At 41.6% G+C, this 20,945-nt stretch overlaps 1 protein-coding gene across 1 annotated transcript in view; it reads left to right on the top strand.

The window, feature by feature from the left end:
- DAB1 (DAB adaptor protein 1) overlaps nt 1–20,945 on the top strand; it is a 418,072-nt gene that overhangs the window by 172,125 nt on the left and 225,002 nt on the right. The window lies entirely within an intron of this gene.

Below are 20,945 nucleotides of genomic sequence, written 5' to 3'. Positions count from 1 at the left end.
TTTTCAGTCTTCCCTCATAGGTCATGTTTTCTAGACCTTTAATCATTTTTGTTGCTCTTCTCTGGACTCTCTCCAGTTTGTCCACATACTTCCTGAAAAGTGGCACCCAGAACTGGACACAATACTCCAGGTGAGGCCTAATCAGCACGGAGTAGAGCGGAAGAATTACTTCTCCTGTTTTGCTTACAGCACTCCTGCTAATATATCCCAGAATGATGATTGCTTTTTTGCAACATTGTTACACTGTTGACTCATTTAGTTTGTGGTCCACTATGACCCCTGGATCCCTTTCTGCAGTACTCCTTCCTAGGCAGTCATTTCCCATTTTGTATGTGTGCAACTGACTATTCCTTCCTAAGTGGAGTACTTTGCATTTGTCCTTATTGAATTTCATCTTGTTTACTTCAGGCCATTTCTCCAGTTTCTCCAGATCATTTTGAATTTTAATCCTATCCTCCAAAGCACTTGCAATCTCTCCCAGCTTGGTATCGTCAACAACCTTTATAAGTGTACTCTCTTTATGCCATTTTCTAAATCATTGATGAAGATATTGAACAGAACCGGACCCAGAACCGATTCCTGCAGACCCCACTCATTATGCTTTTCCAGCATGACTGTGAACCACTGATAACTACTCTCTGAGAGTGGTTTTCCAATCAGTTTTGCACCCACAATATAGTAGCTCCATCTAGGTTGCATTTCCCTAGTTTGTTTATGAGAAGGTCATGCAACACCGTATTGAAAGCTTGACTAAAGTCAAGATATACCATGTCTACCACTTCCCCGCCCCCATCCACAAGGCTTGTTCCCTCTCAAAGAAAGCTTTCAGGTTGGTTTGATATGATTTGTTCTTGACAAATCCATGCTGACTGTTGCTTATCACCTTATTATCTTCTAGATGTTTGCAAATTGATTGCTTAATTATTTGCTCCATTATCTTTCTGGGTACAGAAGATAAACTGACTGGTCTGTAATTCCTTGGGTTGTCCCTGTTTCCCTTTTTATAGATTGGCACTATATTTGCCCTTTTCCAGTCTTCTGGAATCTCTCTCATCTTCCATGACTTTTCAAAAATAATTGCTAATGGCTCAGATATCTCCTCAGTTAGCTCCTTAAGTATTCTAGGATGCATTTCATCAGGTCCTGGTGACCTGAACACATCTAACTTGTCTAAGTATTATTAACTTGTTCTTTCTCTATTTTAGCCTCTGATTCTACCTCATTTTTACTGGCATTCACTGTGTTAGACGTCTAATCACAGCCAACCTTTTTGGTGAAAACTGAAACAAAGAAGTCATTAAGAACCTCTGCCATTTCCACATTTTCTGTTATTGTCCTTTCATTGAGTAACGGGCCTACTCTGTCCTTGGTCTTCCTCTTGCTCCTAATGTATTTGTAGAATGTTTTCTTGTTACCCTTTATGTCTCCAGCTAGTTAGATGGCGTTTTTTTTGCCTTGGTCTTTCTAATTTTGTCCCTACATACTTGGTGGTGTTTATATTCATCCTTTGTAATTTGACCCAGTTTCCACTTTTTGTAAGACTCTTTTTTTTTTTAGATCATTGAAGATATCCTGGTTAAGCCAGGGTGGCCTATTGCCATACTTCCTATCTTTTCTACACAGTGGGATAGTTTGCTCTTGTGCCCTTAATAATGTCTCTGAAAAACTGCCAACTGTCCTCAGTTGTTTTTCCCCTTAGACTTGCTTCCCGTGTGTGCTTGCTGTTATGTTTTTAGCAGGCATACTACTGATTTTGCAGAACTTTAGATTTAGATGTTCTCAGAAAATGGCCCTATAGTTGCAAGATGCACATTACCTTAATGAGCAGTCAGTGGAAATCTGTGTAAAAATAGATTTGGAGGATATTTTTCAGAAAACAGATGATAAAAAAATAACGTCAAGCCTACTCGAGTTGCTTGTCATAGAATTGTGTAAATATAGAGCTGGAAGGAATCTCAAGAGGTCATCAAGTCCAGACCCCGTACTGAAAGAGGACCAAGTAAACCTAGAATTTCTCTGACAGGTGTTTATCTAACCTGTTCTTAAAAACCTACAGTGATGGGGATTTCACAACCAAACTCCATTGGAAGCCTACTACAGAGCTTAGCTACCCTGACGGTTAGAAAGTTTGTACTGTTATCTAACCTAAGTCTCATTTGCTGCAGATTAAGCCAATTACTACTTGTCCTGCCTTCAGTGGATATGGAGAACAATAGATCACCATCCTCTTTATAACAGCCTTTAATGTATTTGAAGACTACTATCAGGTCCCCCCTCAGTATTCCTTTCTCAAGACTAACCTACTTAGTAATTTTAACCTTTCCTCATAGGTCAGGTCAGCCTCCTTCCCAAGCAAGGGGGAAAGATTCATAGGAAGGGTTGCAGACTAAGCTGGATGAGCAAGCATCTCAGACAGGTGATTAAGAGAAGACAGAAAGCCTACAAGGAAGGGAACATCGAGGGATCAGCAAGGAAAGCTGCCTCTTGGAGGTCAGAAAGTGTAGGGGTAAAATGAGAACTGCCAAAAGCCAAGCAGAGCTGGACCTTGCAAAGGGAATTAAAACCAATAGTAAAAGGTTCTATAGCCATATAAATAAGAAGAAAACAAGGAAAGAAGAAATGGGATCACTAAGCACTGAGGATGGGATGAAGATTAAAGAAAATTCAGGCACGGACCAACACCTAAACAGATACTTTGCCTCAGTTTTTAATGAGGCTAGTGAAGAGCTTAGGGGTAGTGGTAGGGTGGCTAATGGGAACAAGGATAGGCAGGTAGAAATTAGGAAGTCCAACTCAAACAGTTTAATGGGACTAAATCGGGGAGGCCTGGATAATCTCCATCCAGGAATATTAAAGGAACTGGCACATGAAATTGCAAGCTCAATAGAAAGGATTTTAATGACTCTCTAAACTCAGGGGTCATATCCTATGACTAGAAAATTGCTAATATAGTTCCTATTTTTAAGAAAGGGGAAAAAAAAGTGATCCGGGAAACTACAAGCCTGTTAATTTGACCTCAATTGTATGCAAGGTCTTGGAACAAATTTTGAAAGAGAAAATAATTAAGGACATAGAGGTTAACAGTAATTGAGATAAAAAAACAACATGGTTTTCCAAAAAGTAGATCGTGCCAGATCAACCTGGGGTTATTAGTGGAGTTGCTCAGGGATTGGTTTTGGGATCAGTCTTGGGACTGATCTTATTTTAACATTACTGACCTTGGCACAAAAAGTGAGAGTGTACTAATAAAATTTGTGGATGACACAAAATTGGGAGGTATAGCCAATTTGGAGGAGGAATTTCATACAAGAAGATCTGGATGAACTTGTAAACTGTACTAGTAATGGGATGAAATTTAATAGTGCAAAATGCAAGGTCATAAATTTAGGGACTAACGAAGAATTTTTGCTATAAGCTGGGGATGTATCAGTTGGAAGTGACAGAGGAGGAGAAAGAGGTGGGTGTATTGGTTGGTCACAGGATGACTATGAGCTGACAATGTGATGTGACTGTGAAAAAAAGCTAATGTAGTTCTAGGATGCATCAGGCGAGGTATTTCCAGTAGAGACAGGGAAGTGTTACTACCATTGTGCAAGGCACTGGTGAGACTTCATCTGGAATACTGTGTGCAGTTTTTGTCTTCCATGTTTAAGAAAAATGAATTCAAACTGAAACAGGTGCAGAGAGGAGCTACTAGGATGATCCAAGGAATGGAAAACCTTCTTTATGAGAGGTGACTCAAAGAGCTTGGCTTGTTTAGCCTAACTAAAAGAAGGCTGAGGGGAGATGTGATTGTTCTCTATAAATACATCAGAGGGATAAATACCAGGGAGGGAAAGGATATAATGGGTATAATCTGGCCATCAACAAGTTTAGGCTTGAAATTAGGCAAAGGTTTCTAACCATCAGAGGAATGAAGTTCTGGAACAGCCTTCCAAGGGGAGCATTGGGAGCAAAAACCTAACTGGTTTCAAGATTGAGCTTGATATGTTTATTGTGGGGATGCTATGAGACTACAGAGAATTCTTTGCCAGGTGTCTGGCTGGTGGGTCTTGCCCACATGATCAGGGTCTAATTCATCACCATATTTGGATTGGGAAGGAATTTTCCCCCAGGTCAGATTGGCAGAGACCCTGAAGCTTTTTCGCCTTCCTTTGCAGCATGGGGTACGGGTTACTTGCAGGTTTAAACTAGTGTAAATGGTGGCTTCTCTGTAACTTGAAGTCTTTAAACCATGATTTGAGGACTTCAATAACTTAGCCAGAGGTTGGGGGTCTATTACAGGAGTGAGTGGATGAGGTTTTCTGATCTCAATGTGCAGGAGGTTAGATTAGATGATCATGATGGTCCCTTCTGACCTTAATGTCTATAAGTCTGAGATTTTCTAAGCTTTTTATCATTTTTGTTGCTCTCCTCTGGACTCACTAGTTTGTCCACATCTTTCCTAAAATGTGGTTCTCGCAGCTGGACACAGTACCCTAGCTGAGGCCTCACAGTTCCAAGTAAAGTGGGACAGTTACTTCCTGTGTCTTACATATGACACTCCTGTTAATACCACCCACAATTATATTTGTTGTTTTTGCAACTACATCACATTGTTGGCTCACATTAAGTTTGTGATTCGCTATAACCCTCCATCTTTTTCAGCAGTATTACCACGTAGCCAGTTATTCCCCATTTTGTAGTTGTACATTTGATTTTTTTTAAGAGAAATATTTTTCACTTGTCTCTACTAAATTTCACTTCGATTTCAGACCAAATCTCTAATTTGCCAAGGTCATTTTGAATTTTAATCCTATCCTCCAAGTGCTTGCAATTCCTCCCAGCTTGGCGTCGTCTGCAAATTTTATATGCATACTCACCACTCCATTATCCAAGTCATTAATGAAAACATTAATGACAATATTGAATTGTATCTGAATGTGGGTAATCTCTTTGTTAGGGAATCTGCTTGCTATCAAGACCAAAGTTATTAAGGGCATTGCTTGTTTTTTTGTGTTTTTTTGCTTATGTTAACGATATAAGGAAGGAATACAGCACCTCATAAAAGTGCTTTTTGTAGCACAAAGCTACTTTATTTCTCAACAGGATACTAGGGACACTTTATCATAATTGACTTTGGATAATTGCTATAGCATTGGTTGAGTCCCTTCTTGTGAATGTTCACCAGTCTGTAGTGTTGGACCCAGCCTTCGAATCCCACAGGCTTCCAAGCTCACTGGGTCTGAGCAGCATCCAGACCCTCTCCCTAGCTCTGGCCTCTTAGGGTGTGTCTACACAGCAACTAGACAACCTCCGCTGGCCCGTGCCAGATGACTTTTGCTTATGGGGCTTGGGCTGTAGGGCCGTTTCATTGCGGTGTAGAAGTCTGGGCTTGGGCTGGAGCCTTGGCTGTAAGACCTCGTGAGGTGGGTGGCTCCCAGAGCTTGGGCTGTAGCCCCACAGTCCAAGCCCCTTGAGCCCAGTCATCTGGCATGGACCTGTTGTGGGTTTTTCTTTGCTGTGTAGACATACCATCAGGCATGCTCCCAGAGGGCAGCCTCTCTAACTGGGACTCTTTCCTGGGATGTGGGGCCCTGAGACCAAATCTCCCTAGCAGCTTATGCTCACTGTCCCCAGTTCCACCTAGGGTGACCAGATGTCCTGATTTTATAGGGACAGTCCCGATTTTTGGGTCTCTTTCTTATATAGGCTCCTATTACCCCCCCACCCCTGTCCCGATTTTTCACACTTGCTGTCTGGTCACCCTGGTCACCTCACTCCAGTTTACAGTTTTAACGCTTTGCGGACAGGTAAAGCAATGAACGCAGGCTTTGTAAAGTAACATCTTAAATATCACACATTACTTTGAGGCTATGTACACAGCACAGCATACATTGGTATAAATTATGTTGCTCCAGGGTGTGAATAAGCCACCCCCTGAGCGATGTAAGTTACACCGACCTAGGCACCGGTGTGGACAGCACTGTGTTGGCAGCTGAGTTTGTCCTGTTCGTGGGGGCTGGAGTAATTAAATCAATGGAAGAGCTCTCTCCTGTTGGCTTAGAGCATCTGCACTAGCTGCGCTACAGCTGTTCAGCTGCGCTCTTCTAAGCCCTGTAGTGTATCCATAGCTGTAGAAAGCAGATGAGAGTTACGGATCTCTGGAAAACCAGCAAACACCCAAACTCAATTCTCTTTCTCCAGTGTTTTTGCCACCTAAGTGACTTTTGGATTCTGGTCAGTATCCTTCAGGGAAGTCAAGGCCATACTGCTCAGTCTTCTGGTGATGGGCTGTCCCTTGCTAGAGAGAGAGTCTCTTTTTAAAAGCACGCTTTCTCCTTCTATCTTCCCATTGTGGATTTTCCATTCTCCAGCACCGCTAGCCCTTGTGGGCTGCTGGGCATAGAAGGTTACGAAAGCAGATAGGAGTAATTAGCAAGTCAGTAATTTTGGCAGCCAGCAGATGACTCTTTTTTTTGTTAGGTCTCCATAAGGCGAGAAAGATCCCTTCCTTTTCTGGGCTTGCTATGCAGCGCATCAGGCTACAAAAATACTGGTTCAAATAGGTTCTCAACATAAGAGTCGTACAGAAAAGAGAAGTTCTAATCTGCAGGTTTACAATCATAAAAGATGCGCACAGAACTAAATAAGATTCATAAATTGATGCAGACATATTCCCCCAAATGGTCACAATGGTACAATAAACTATTCCTTTTCAGGGTATCAGTAAGATTAATAACACGCTTGATTGTGGGGGGGGGGCGACTCACAACCTGTAAGAGATCATTTATAAGAAACCCCCAAAATTTTGAAAAGGAAGATGTAGAATACAGAGATTATTTAAGAAAAATAAAACTTTTTATGTTTTTGGAAATTTCTAAACCAGTACAGCATTATTTAAACTTAATAGGTTTCTATATGCATCAGGTATTACCAAGTTGCCATTGATTTGTCAGTATCACTATATTCTGGGCATCTAGAGTATTTTTTTATTGCTCAAATCTATCTTTCTTTTATCATATCTTATAGGGATGTCTCTACAATTATGCCTACTGTAATACTTATGTTGTTGACTGAAGATAGTCTGCAGTCAGCTTGTTTGTGTGCATTATAAAGTTTAACAGCTTTGTAAACCCACAACTGTCTTAATTAAACCTATTATGTAGAGTTACCAAGAACATTTTTTTCCAGTTAATTTAAATACATTGTTTTGGACTAATAAATAAGAATATCGGCCTGTAGCTTCATGTTTAGAATTTGGAGATGCAGAGACTTTAAATATGCACATTTGAAGACAGAATTTGAATGACTGTGGAATCGAATGAATGTTATAAATGTTGTTTGCCTTTTACTGTACAAAGTTGTCATGAAATGTTAAAATATAAACAAGATTGGTTACTGCAGAAATAACTGAAAACATATTGGCTACTTTCAGCCCAAAGAATTATACTTTGCTTTAGTGTTCACTGTAGGGACTGTAGAAAAAATGAGAGAAAGTGCGTAACTACATTAAACTCTCCATCTTTAGTTACTTCTGATCCACAATCACCTGAGTTGCAACTCCCACTGAATCTAATGGGAGTTGCATTTGTATATCTGAAGGCACAGTTAGGCCTACTAAAACAATCAAGAAATAGGGCAGATTCTAACTTGAACTGTAAACTTGAACTTCAGTGGGATTCTTTGGGTGCTTACATACTTCTCTGGATCGGGCCCAGAATGCTCAGCAACCTACAGGATTGAGCCCCCACTCAGAAGTGGACAATGTGTTTTGTAATTTGACCAGTGTCCAGTATTTTTGCCCAAAGGGTGGCCTTGACAGCTGACTCATATGGCGTGTGATTTTTGGCAAGTTAACATAAGATATGTTGCTTGAACTCTGCATTATATTTATACCACTCCTTTAATCCTCATAAGCACTGACCAGTATCCAAGTGGGGTGGGGAGGGGAGGGGAAGAATCAGCCCTGCATTTAGAAGGATGCAAATATTTTTAATCAATTATGGTTTATATCTTCAATTTTATTCTCTTTTGACTTCCTTGTATAAACCTTAAACTCCAACAGTTTAAAAATACTGTATTTTGCTTGAGGCTTTGGTGATGTTTGCTTTCTCTTAATCTTTGTTCAGTGCCAAAGTTAACTTTGGTGGGCTGCTAGTGTTCCGATAGTTTGCACTTCAGGGCATTGCTCCATTAGGGAATTCAGGAAGTGGGATTTTGGGAGTTATGAATGTGATTAAGCCAAGTATAAAGATAATAATGAAAACGGAAAACTACTTTTAAACTTTAATGCGATCCAGCTGATCTTCATAAAACCATACTGCTATTTAGTTAAGCAACAGTCAATGCAGCAAATATTTTATTAATATTTCGGTTTTACAGTTCACTCCTTTATGTAATATAATACGCTAAGTGATTTCCTTTCTTATTGCCTTTTATGCAAAATTTTCTTCAAACTCTCAGATATAAAGTATATCAACAAATTAATATTTCTTTATTGCAAGATGAGATTGACCCGATAGATATAAATTCATCTTGTGTCCTTACTGTACATTTACCATACCACAAAATTAGGGATCTTTCCTTAATCTATATTTCCCCCTCTTCATCATGGCAAAGGTGGTGTGTGGGAATTCCTTCCTGTGATAATGTTGATCCCTGTATATTAGTTGGTTCTAAGCTAGTCAGTGACTGTTGCACAGCCCCTTTGACAATTTCATGCCAGGATCCTAGTCTTCTATACCTTATTAGAAAGCTTAGATGTTAATTTTTTAAAATAAATCTTAGCAGCAAACAAGTCAACGGGCAATGCTTCTCCACACAGTGTGTAGTCAGCCTGCAGGAATATAAATACTGTTGCTGAATTTAAGAGGGATCATTTTATGACCAATAACAACACTGGTAGTTGTGCCTGCTGGATAAGGTAATCAAATGTCACAAGGATGATTGCAGAAGGGTTGGAAATACTCTCTTCTCCGCCATTGCCATGTACCATTTCACAATTGGTCAGATCCATGATTTTTGCCTTTTGATGAAGTTTGTGTTGAGTAGTGCTGGAGGGAGGAGATCAAATGTAATGGACCATTTGACTGATCCAGTTTGACAAATCAGGTGGTCCTTAGATTCTGAATCATAGAGAGAGATCCACTCAAAAACGTTGGGTGAGATTCGCAGTTGATGTAATTTGGTGCAGCTTCTTTGAAGTCAATAGAACTCTGCTGATTTCATCAGCTAAGGATCAGGCTCATTGTTGCTATGTTACATTTATAGCAAATGGTGATAGGCTTGGGTACATGTTGCTTTTCAGATAAAAGTGAGAATTGCCATTGAGCAAATCCCACTGTGCCAAGCTTGAGATGCTGGATTTACTGCAAAATGATCCCATGGAAGACGTCGAATCCTCCTCAAGACACAACCTGTGGAACAACACTAATAACTGCTCCACGACCACTAAAACAGTCTCAGGACTCTTCTGGGTGGATGGAAATAGCCGGTGGATCTTTGCAATTGGGATCCACTGGCCCAGCCCCTATGTCTCTGGCACTTGTGGCCCTGATCCAGCAACGTACGTTAGTTTGGGAGTAGTCCTATTGACTTCAATGGGAACTACTTACAAGCGTAAAGTTATGTGTATACCTAAGTAATTTGCTATATCAGAGTCTTAGATCCAGTAAGGGTTTTAGGCATTGTAATGCATAACCCCAGGGCACCCTGCCACCTAGTGGAATTCTCAGCCCTGAGTCAGGGGCACTAGCTCCCCATTCAAAGAACGGGCAGTTTAGGTGTCTAAGAAAGGGATTTTGAGAAGCCAGCAAGTTGAGCAGGGAGCTGCTTAAATGAAATGCTAAGGAAAGGTATTTAGGCACCTAATTCCCATTAATCTGGGCCTCTAGGTGCCTAATTGATGAGCCAGAGAAAGGCACCTGCCTCTGCTTGGGGATCTCCGCTATGAACCCTCTCCTGGAGGCAGGAGAATAAGTTAGGTCAGCTGCTGAGGGTAGCCAATACCCTAGACCTGTTTTGTAGAAAAACTCCACACCTTTATAGCCAATAGCCTGGGCACTCACCTAGAACACAGGAGATTTGAATTCATGTCCCTACTTAGCACAGGGACTTGAACTTGGGTCTCCTACATCTCAAGTAAGTGCCCTAACACTAGGCTATAGAGTCAATCTCTGTTTGTTTTTCTCTGGCTCAGTTATAGAATCATAGAAATGTAGGGCTGGAAGGACCTTGAGATGTCATCTAGGCCAGCCCCTATGCTGAGGCAGGACTAAGTATACCTAGATAACTATGACTGGTGGTTGTCCAACCTGTTCTTAAAAACATCCAGTGACGGAGATACCAAAACATCCCTATTCCAGGGGTTACTTTTCCTTTTAATTAGAACATTTTTTTCCTGATATCTAACCTAAATCTCCCTTGTTGCAGATTAAGCCAATTGCTTCTTGTCTTTTGTTCAGTGGGCATGGAGAATGATTGATCACATCCTCTCTGTAACAGTCCTTAACATATTTGAAGACTCTTATCACGCCTCCCTCCCCCGAGCCTTTTGTCAAGAATATGCCCCATTTTTTTTAAACCTTTCCTCATAGGTCAGGTTTTCTAAATCTTGTATCATTTTCTCTCCTCTGGGCTCTCTCCAGCTTATTTACATCTTGCCTAAAGTATGGTGCCCAACCCTGGATACCGTATGCCAGTTGACGCCTCACCAGTGCTGAGCAGAGCGAGGCAATTACCTCCCATATCTTACGTCTGACATTCCTGTTAATACCCCCAGAATATTTGCCTTTTCTGCAACTGCACTGCATTGTTGACTCATATTTCATGTCAGCCGCTATAACCCCCGATCCTTTTCAGCAGTATTACCACCTACCCATTTATTCCCCATTTTGTAGTTATGCATTTGATTTTTAATTCCTAAGTGTAGATTTTTGCATCTGGGCTTTATTGAATTTCATCTTGTTCATTTCAGACCAGTTCTTGATTTTGTCAAGGTCATTTTAAATTCTAATCTTGTCCTCCAAAATGCTGGCAATGCTTCCCAGTTTACTGACACCCCGAATGTTATAAGCATACTGTCTACTCCATTATCCAAGCCGTTAATGAAGATATTGAATAGTACCAAACCCAGGACAGACTCCGGCAGGACCCAACTAGATATATCACCCCAGATTGACTGCAAACTATTGATAACTACTCTTTGAATATTTAATTATACGAAGTAGAACTGCTTCAGTAGGGGAGGTTAAGGGTATGTCTACACTTGGAGCTGGACGTGTGATTCTCAGCTCGTGTAGATGTACTCACACGAGCTCTCAGTGAGCTAGGGTGCTAAAAGTAGTAGTGTAGCCAGGGTAGTATAGGGAGAAGCAGCATGGGCTAGCTGTGTGATGTACATGGGGTTGAGGTGGGTTTCTACTCAGTACAGCTAGCCTGTGTCGCTGCTTGTTGCTGCTTGTCTATGCAACTATTCTTAGTGCAAGTATATCTCTGCGACGTGGGGATCACACCCCTAGCTCATAGTGTAGACATAGCCTGAGAGAGATCTACCCTAGACTACCCTGTAGGCTGGTGGTTTGGGTCCTCACCTGGAATGTGAGAGAACTCTGTTCACCTCCCTACTCTAAATCAAGCAGAGCAGGGATTTGAAACTGGTCTCCCACATCTCAGGTGGGTCATTGGCTATTTTGGGGACACGTATATATTCTTTATACAGTTCATATTATTTTGCTCTCTTTTTCTGGATTGTGCTAGAGTCTCTCCTGCTGCTCCACAGTGCTTTTTAAAATCTGACAATTCTATGCTGGATGATGCAGGATGTATTTTGCTAGTCAACAGAAATAGACCTGTCAATCTTTTCCTATGATATCTTGGTGTTTCCCAAGGTAACTTGGAAAACTGGTTTGTTTAGCAGGAGAAATGGGCCTCAGGGAATCAGTGAAAATCGTGTTGCCCTCTATGAAATTAGTTTTGGGTCACATTTGACATCACTGTCTGAGACTGAATAAGTCCCATTTCATTATTACAGAGTACAGTACATGAATTGTGTCATATGTCTGGATCAGCACAGACAGTGCTCTGGGAACTGTAGTTTCTAAGCTTTATCTGCATATTAAAGGTGATTGTAGTCTTACGCCATGGTGTTTGCACTGTTTTGATGTGGCTAAGGTATAGCAAAGCAGGAGAATCTTTAGAGGCAGTTTGGAGACCACCATGTATTTCAGAACTTTGTCTGAAATCCTTATCAGTGATGAATTGCCTCATTAAAAGCTGCCTCCGTAAAAGGTGTTATGTAAATGGAAAGTAGTAGTAGTATTTGGTGCTCAAGATTCTGAGATGGACCTGGACCAACCTCCTATGTTAAGTTGTCATCTACATAAAAGTAAAGCGAGTCCTTACTTTATCAGAGAACTCATTGGGAATGCAGCTGATATTAGTTTTGCAGTGTGGTTCCCTGCAATAATGGCTTGGAGAGACAGTACAATCTCAATTAATCCCAAATTCCCTGCTAGCCAAACCAAGGTGGTGCTCCCCTGATATCTACAAGTTCCCTCTTCCTCCCCCAACATTCAGAAAATTTAGTTTGTACTGTAAAATGCAAAGGGTTGACTTGTTGAGTCACCATAAAAACAGTCACACTGGATCAGACCAATGGTACATCTTGCCCAGTATCCTGTCTCTGACCAATGGCCAGTGCCAGATGCTTCAGAGAGAATGAACAGAACAGGTCAATTTTGAGTGAACCATCCCTATCCCAGGAGCTGTGGGAGGGCACTTTTGGGGGCCCTGCAGTCCCAGAGTGGCCCGGGGGACTAGCGGGGGGCCGGGAGCAGCCCGCTCTGCTTCCCTCGCCTCTGCCCCAGCCGTAGGTGAGTGTGGGGGCGTCCTTTCCCCAACCTCCCCGCACTCACCTGCAGCAGGAAGCGAAGCGCCAAGGCTGGGAGGTGGCAGAGTGGAGCTGGCTGGGGCCACGTTGCTCCACTTTCCGCCGCAGGTGAGTGCGGAGAGTGTCCTTTCCCCAACCTCACCGGCGGCGGGAAGTGGAGCAGCCCAGCTGCACTCTGCCAGCTCCCAGCCGTGGTGCTTCGCTTCCCGCTGCAGGTGAGTTCAGGACCTTTCTACAGCTGCCCCCCAGCAACACGGCTGGGGCCGGGGTAAGGAAAGCGGAGCAGGCTGGGGCCGCGTGACTCCACTTCCCGCCACAGGTGAGTGTGGGGGGGGGCCTCCTTTCCCCAACCTCCCTGCACTCACCCAGTCACTCTGCACTTTATTCAAAGGGTTTTGCAGAAAACCTCCCATCATCCCCTTCAGTTCCAATCACTAATGCTCAGTCCATTAAGACCAAGAAGGAATGTCAGTCTATTTTACAGTGTGACGCTGTACCCATAATGCTTTATGGGAATAGGACATAACTGGAATATGTTTTGTGCTGCCTGTGCCATGTAACATCTCTGTAAAAGTTATGGTCTACTATATCTATTTATCCTATTTGTACACATATATCATTTTGTACTTGAGGTTAAGAATATTGGCTGTATACTTACTTAGAAATCAAGCAAGCTTTGTGAGGCATTTGGTCAGCTTCTTTAGGAAGGAATTCACAGGGTTAAGTACCCAATCAGGGGAACAATGGATCTTGGAATACTCCAATCCACATAAAAAGTCTTCCTGGAGACATACAGGATGCCATGTGGATGATGGCTTCTGCCTGTAAGGAATGGGAGTCATGCATGGAGAGAGTATCAGAGGGGTAGCCGTGTTAGTCTGGATCTGTAAAACAGCAAAGAATCCTGTGGCACCTTGTAGACTAACAGACGTTTTGCAGCATGAGCTTTCGTGGGTGAATACCCACTTCGTCGGGTATTCGCTCACGAAAGCTCATGCTGCAAAACGTCTGTTAGTCTATAAGGTGCCAGAGGATTCTTTGATGCATGGAGAGGTGACTCCAGCTCCAATCTGGAGTTCTGGACTTTGCACAGGAATGAGGAGGGGGTCTCCACCCAGAAGAGAGAGTCTATTTAAACCCCTGGGAGACCCCTCCATTTTGTCCTCAGCTGACTAAAGAGAGCCTCTCCATCTCCCCAGGATACTTGGAAGAAACTGGAAGGAAGGGGTGTGAGTGATTGCTGGACCCAGGCTAAAAGGAGATTAGTCTGTAAAAGGGAGCATTCTGGAACTAGTGAGGATCTTATCTGTACTGTATTCAGTTTGATTAGACATAGATTTGCGCATTTTATTTCATTTTGCTTGGTGACTTACTTTGTTCTGTCTGTTACTACTTGGAACCACTTAAATCCTACTTTCTGTATTTAATAAAGTCACTTTTTACTTATTAATTAACCCAGAGTATGTATTAATACCTGGGGGAGCAAACAGCTGTGCATATCTCCCTATCAATGTTATAGAGGGCGAACAATTTATGAGTTTACCCTGCATAAGCTTTATACAGGGTAAAATGGATTTATTTGGGTTTAGACCCCATTGGGAGTTGGGCATCTGAGTGCTAAAGACAAGCACACTTCTGTGAGCTGTTTTCAGGTAAACCTGCAGCTTTGGGGCAAGTAATTCAGACTCTGAGTCTTTGTTGAAGCAAATGGGAGTGTCTGGCACAGCAAGACAGTGAGTTGGAGTCCTGAGCTGGCAAGGAAAACAGGAGCAGAGGTAGTCGTGGCACATCAGTTGGCAGCTCCCAGGGGGGTTTCTGTGATCCAACCTGTCACATACAGTTTGCTAGAAAACAGGGATTTTGGACTAACTCTAATTTTGATGCTAGTAAACCATTCTGTCAGGGCTGAAAGGTTCACCATCTAGTTGCAGAGGTCTGTGATACTGCACAAAGCAGACTTGTGTACTTCAGGCTTGAAGGAGGCAAAATCATTTCCATTAGATTGTCTCATTAGGAATTTAAGGCTTGCTGCCTGAGATAATACTGTTTATATACAATGCTGCCTTTGTGTCTTTATCTTTGGGTCTCTGCTGGGGTCATAATGTTTCCCACGGTCACCCCCCATAAGAAGATAGGCTGTTGTGGATAAAGCAGAACATATGGTTGAATGGGATGCATTGTGCATTAATATGTACTGTTGGCTTGTAAATATGAAAGAACAGAGAAAGTGGAGAAAGTCTTCACTCACTCTAAGAGGATGACATTAGTATCTGGGGAGCATATTTTCAGTGGTTTCCAGTTAATAATAGCATTCTTAGATGCTGCTGTTAGCAAAAGACTAGCACACAGTGGGCAATGTAGAAAAGGCTGTGTAGAAAAATATCTTAGAATCTTCAGTGCAGTTTTTAACATGTGGTGTGAACAAATAGTGCTAATGAATTTTGAAAAGTTCATAAGAATTATATGGATATGGGAGTAAAATTCTTACCTTCTCTTTCCCTTCCTTACATACTTTTTATTCATGTTAATTTCCTTTCTTTCTCTGTGCTTATGATCTTGTTTATCTTTATCTCATGTGTTATAGAATATAAGTAGTAATAAAAATTAAAATATTAATATTATGTGTATGTGCCTTCTTCTCATAATAAAAATATGACAAGGAAGAAGTCAGAGGCAGCTGGAATTCCTTAGAACTTAGACTGACACCAATTCAAGAACTATTTCCTTTTCCTTTTTTATACTTTATATACATACTGTGATAGACGCAGGCCAGTTGGGACCAGCAGAGTAGTAGAAGGGAGATATACTGGCCACTGGATAAGTAGTTTTCTGTTCCCTTAGTGACCAGAGCAGGGGCTGCTCCAGGCTAATGAGAACACCTGACTCCAATTAACCTGCTAAGAGTCAGGTGAGGCTGTTAAGCACCTGACTCTAATTAAGGCCCTTCTGATGCTATAAAAGGGCTCACTCCAGTCAGGCCAAAGAGAGCCTGGGAGCCAGAGTAGAGGAAATGCGTGTGTGGAACTGGGAGCAAGAGGTGTGCAAGAAGCTGAGAGTGAGTAGGCACTGCTGGAGGACTGAGAAGTACAAGCGTTATCAGACAACAGGAGGAAGGTCCGGTGGTGAGGACAAAGAAGGGGTTGGGAGGAGGCCCTGGGGAAGTAGCTCAGGGAGTTGTAGCTGTCGCTCAACTGTACCAGGAGGCACTCTGGACAGCTGCAGTCCACAGGGCCCTGGGCTGGAACCCAGAGTAGAGGGCAGGCCCGGGTTCCCCCCAAAACTCCCAACTCCTGATCAAACACAGGAGGAATTGACCTGGACTGTGGCTTCTGCGAGAGGAGAAGATCTCTGGGCTGTTTCCCGACCCACAGGGTGAATCTGTGAGGCGAGCAAATCCGCCAATAAGTGCAGGACCCACCAAGGTAGAGGAGGAACTTTGTCACAATACATAATTTTCTTAGTCTAAATAAAGTGTTGAAATTTCTCGCATCAACTGTTGGTGAAAGTGTAGAACTACAAATTATTTTTAACACTGTGCATCCACATTTCTCAAAGTGTGGGACTTGCCTCCTGGAAGGACTTCTCATGGGTCAGACATCTTAATTGTTCTTCAGCATCTCAGTAAGTCTCCAGTGTTTGTGTTTCCAGCGAAAGACTTCAAAATGTGCCTCAGGCACAAATGATGTGGCAGTGTCTGCCTGAATTTGTAGAGAGCCTGAAACAATAGCTCTGATGTGTGAATTGCCCCAGTCATTTTAATGGCTATTAACTCAACTGCCAGTAATAATCCTTTAAATGTAAATATTGTTAATCATTTCATTGTTCCCAAAGCATGTAAGAAAAGAGAGAAAGTATCATATTATGAAGGTCTATACCAGAATTTGCCAAAGTATGGGGTTTGTCCCTCCAGAATATGAACAACTGCTAGAGCAGGATGTATGGAAAATGTCTGCATTAAGATGGTTTAAAAGAGGAGTGTGATTAGTTTCAATGTCTTGTAGGGAAGTTTGCTAAATGTGATTGCATGCTATACTGAGCAAATTATTTTTACTTTTCTACTAAAAACTTGTTAAATGTAGGGCTTGTCTACACTGGCATTTTACAGTACTGCAACTTTCTCGCTCAGGGGTATGAAAATACATCCCCCTGAGCGTTGCAAGTTTCAGCGCTATAACGTGCAGTGCACCAGCTCTGGAAGCCGCGCTCCCAGCACTGGTAGCTACGCCCCTTGTGCATGTGGTTTTTTTATGCTATGCCACAACTACACAAGCCACGTTAAAGTGCTGCACGGCAGCGCTTTAACATTGCCAGTGAAGATGTGCCCATAATTACATAGGAATGACCATAGCGGGTAAGACTAATGGTCTGTCTAGCACAGTATTTTGTCTTTCAGCAATGGCTGGTGCCATATGCTTCAATGGAAATGAACAGAACAGGGTAATTGTTGAGTGATCTGTTCCTTGACAGCTTCTGGTAGTCAGAGGTTTAGGGACATCCACAGCATGGGGTTGCATCCCAGACCATCTTGGCTAATAGCCATTGATGGACCTATCCTCCACAAACTTATCTAATTCTTTTTTGAACCCAGTTATACTTTTGACCTTCACTATAACCCCTGGCAATGCGTTGCACAGGTTGACTGTGTGTTGTGGGAAGGAGTACCTCCTTATGTTTATTTTAAACCTGCTGCCTGTTAATTTCATTGGGTGACCCCTGGTTCTTGTGGTATGTGAAGGGGTAAACAACACTTACTCATTTTCTCATTCACTTTCTCTGCACGGCCCCCTCAGTCATCTCTTTTCTTCGCTGAACAGTCCCAGTCTTTTTAATCTCTCCTCCTAAGGATGGTGTTCCATAGCCCCAATCATTTTTGTTGCCGTTCTCTGCACATTTTCCTATTCTAATATATCTTTTTTTTTTTTGAGATGGGGTGACCAGAACAGCACACAGTTTTCAAAGTGTGGGCATACTATGGATTTATATATGGTATTTTCAGTCTTCTTGCCTACCCCTTTACTATGGTTCCTAACATTCTGTTATCTTTTTTTCACGGTCACTGAACATTGGGCAGATGGTTTCAAAGAACGATACACAATGACTCTAAGATCTCTTTTTCGACTGGAAACTGCTAATTTAGACCCCACCATTTTGTCTGTATCGTTGAGCTTATGTTTTCCAATGTGCATTACTTTGCACTGATCAATATAGAAAATTGTAAAACTGTTGTGGTTATAAATATTTCAAGTGAAGAATATTTATCTAGTCTCATGTCAGATACGGTTATTTAAGAATAGTTTGGAGATAAATGTATTCACTATGGACCAGATGGCGCCATGTGGATTCACATCCGGAGTTGAGAATCTTTGTCTGCCCTTGCAGAAGAGGAAGTCAGCTGACTGATTTATTTAAGGTAATAATTGGAGATATACCAATCTCCTAGAACTGGAAGGGACCTTGAAAGGTCATCGAGTCCAGCCCCCTCCCTTCACTAGCAGGACCAATTTTTTTTTTGATGTGTCACGCCTTTCCCCCAGAGAGATCTGTGAATGTGTGAGATAGTGAAAGGTCCCGGGAAAGGTACACCCATCACCTTACCCTTATGAAGAATCCACTTGGAAATCAATGCAGCTTGATAACTCATGAGTGAAGCATTTTCTATGCTAGGGTAGTCCATAGGCAGGAACCGGCAGGAAAGACCTGTTAGAATAAACCTACCAGGAGGCATCACAGCCCCTCCCCACGCCCCCGAGTTCTGCATGGCCTTTGGAGGGACCCATAGAATATAGTGGCCAAATCTACCCATATGGCATAACTACAGGAAACTCTCTGAGAGAAACCTCAGTGTTTTTTGATCGGTGTCTGGGTTTTTCCATATAGGAGAGTTACTTGATCCTGTAAAAAATAGTTACCAGAGTGTGTAAATCAATGGATAAAGGTTATGGCTTTGAATGTGAAAGGAGTCACATTAAGCTTCAGCGTAGAATAAAACTGCAGATTGGTAATGTGCTTACCTGTGAAACACTGAGTTAGATATAGGGCTCAGGAACTCTGTACTTTTGACTCTTGAGAGTTTGGTGGTTATTGTAAATAATGGTTGCCTGAAAGTGATTTTTTTTAAATGAGCCTCAATGAAAAGTTTTTGCTCATATACTATTTCTGTGTTATACTAGGAAGGACTCATGAGGTCCGATTTATGGGTTCATAACAATATACAACATTTACAAAGAAATATCCTGTTTTGGACATCCAGAAAAAGGGTTTTCAAAAGAAATAAAATTAACCATTTAAAATAAATGGAGTCTATTTTTTTTATTTCTTACCATTTTTATCTCTTAAGACCTCCAATCGGCAGGATGTCCCAACCCATTTCAGAAGTATAACATGGAAGAAAATCTAGAAAAAACAGCCCATGATATAGGAGAGTGAAGAGTAAAAGATGATGTCCACCCTAAGTATGGTGTTCTATTAACATACAGTATTTTGTTAATCAGAACAACTTTCAAACTGGAATTATTGATTAAATGTACCCAACCATCCACTTTCTGTTGGGTACAAAATGCAGCTTTTATAACTGCTAACTCACATGCACAACAATTTAACAGCGTGCTAATCAATTGAATGGGCTAAATCTTTTAAACATTAGGGTTGGGATTTTCAAACACACTGGCTGTTGTGACATTTCAGCCCCATACATGATTTTCTGGAGCATTCATATAACCTGTAGACAAACTAATAGTGAATTTTGTACAAACAAATCACAGAGGTTCTGAAAGATAAATACTAGAGGCCATTCACACCCTTGTTGTCCACCACAAACTTTTGTTTTAAAAAATTGGTTGTGAGACTGTGCAGTGCAGCAGGTGAGACTGTTCACTGTAATGGAGACTTTAGGCTTCTGCTGCAATATAATTCATTTATATCTGGTGAAAGCTTTCCCATGCTTTTCTTCCTTGCATTTTGTTAGGATGTGATTATCTAACACCTATTCATGCATAAAAGATCACTTGCACATCCAAATTCAAAATTTGGGGTATTAGATGACTCCTGTGAGGTCAGTGAGATTGGCTTTTCCCTGCCATTAGGTAATCCTAATATATTAATGTTGTTGATTATGACGAATAAATGAATGATACTTTATTCACAAAATTACTCACCTCACGTGACTGATTAAATAGAATTTTATGAGGCTGCTTTACCATACATAGTACAGTACAACTTCAGTACAACATAGTCTTTTTATGCCTGAGTGTAATGCTTGAAACTTCAGAAGGCCATTGTGCAACTGCAGATCTTTCTTCCCTATAGACAGCTGGGTTTGTGTGACCTGGGAGGTAGCTTTTCAGCACACTCATTTGACCTGTAAAAAGCTCTAGTTCTCCATGGAGTCCTTCAGGGCTGTAAGCCATCCATTTTCTTATGTGCGACCTGTGTGATTTCATGTGTCTTGTGTGAGAGCAGCAAGCTTTGGATGAGACTCTTAGGAAAAGTAGCAGGCCACCGGGTGGTTTGCTGTGGACCTTCATAGGTTTTTGATTATGCATTTGGGTCCCTCCCATTCTTGATTGTGGGATTAAATCTTAATAAACCATAATATTAAAGCTGACCTATAAAACTAATTAAAATGAGGCAGGTAAGAAAAGTGTGTCTGTCTCTGAGGCTAAGTTCTGACCCCTAGGAAAAAATCTTCCAATCAAATAGTGTGTGGAGAAGATTCAGAATGAAGTCATCCTTGGGTGGTAGAGCATGACGCTATCTCAGGATTACCTAACACTTTTTCCTGTGGACTTTTCTCCAATTGAAGCTTCTCCAGCACCAGGCTCTGAACAGTTGTAATCAGAAAATGTGAAATTAATAGAGGGTTGTCACTTGCAGAAAAAAAATAGTATAATAATGTAATCAGAGACATGCACATAAGGGGTCTGGCAATTCTTAACTTTTCAGAACTTGACTTTTCAATCTTAATGTATTTCAACATAGTTTTTATGTGCAATTCCCTAAGTTTTTAAAAGCAAACTGAAAAACCAGACATTCCATCATATGGACACTTTTATGGGTCAAGAACAGGGTTGGAACT

Source organism: Mauremys mutica, chromosome 8, assembly GCF_020497125.1.
Source record: "Mauremys mutica isolate MM-2020 ecotype Southern chromosome 8, ASM2049712v1, whole genome shotgun sequence".
In the NCBI taxonomy this organism is placed as follows: Eukaryota; Metazoa; Chordata; order Testudines; family Geoemydidae; genus Mauremys; species Mauremys mutica.
Note: the sequence above shows the minus strand (reverse complement) of the source record. Positions and strands in the feature narration are given on the sequence as shown.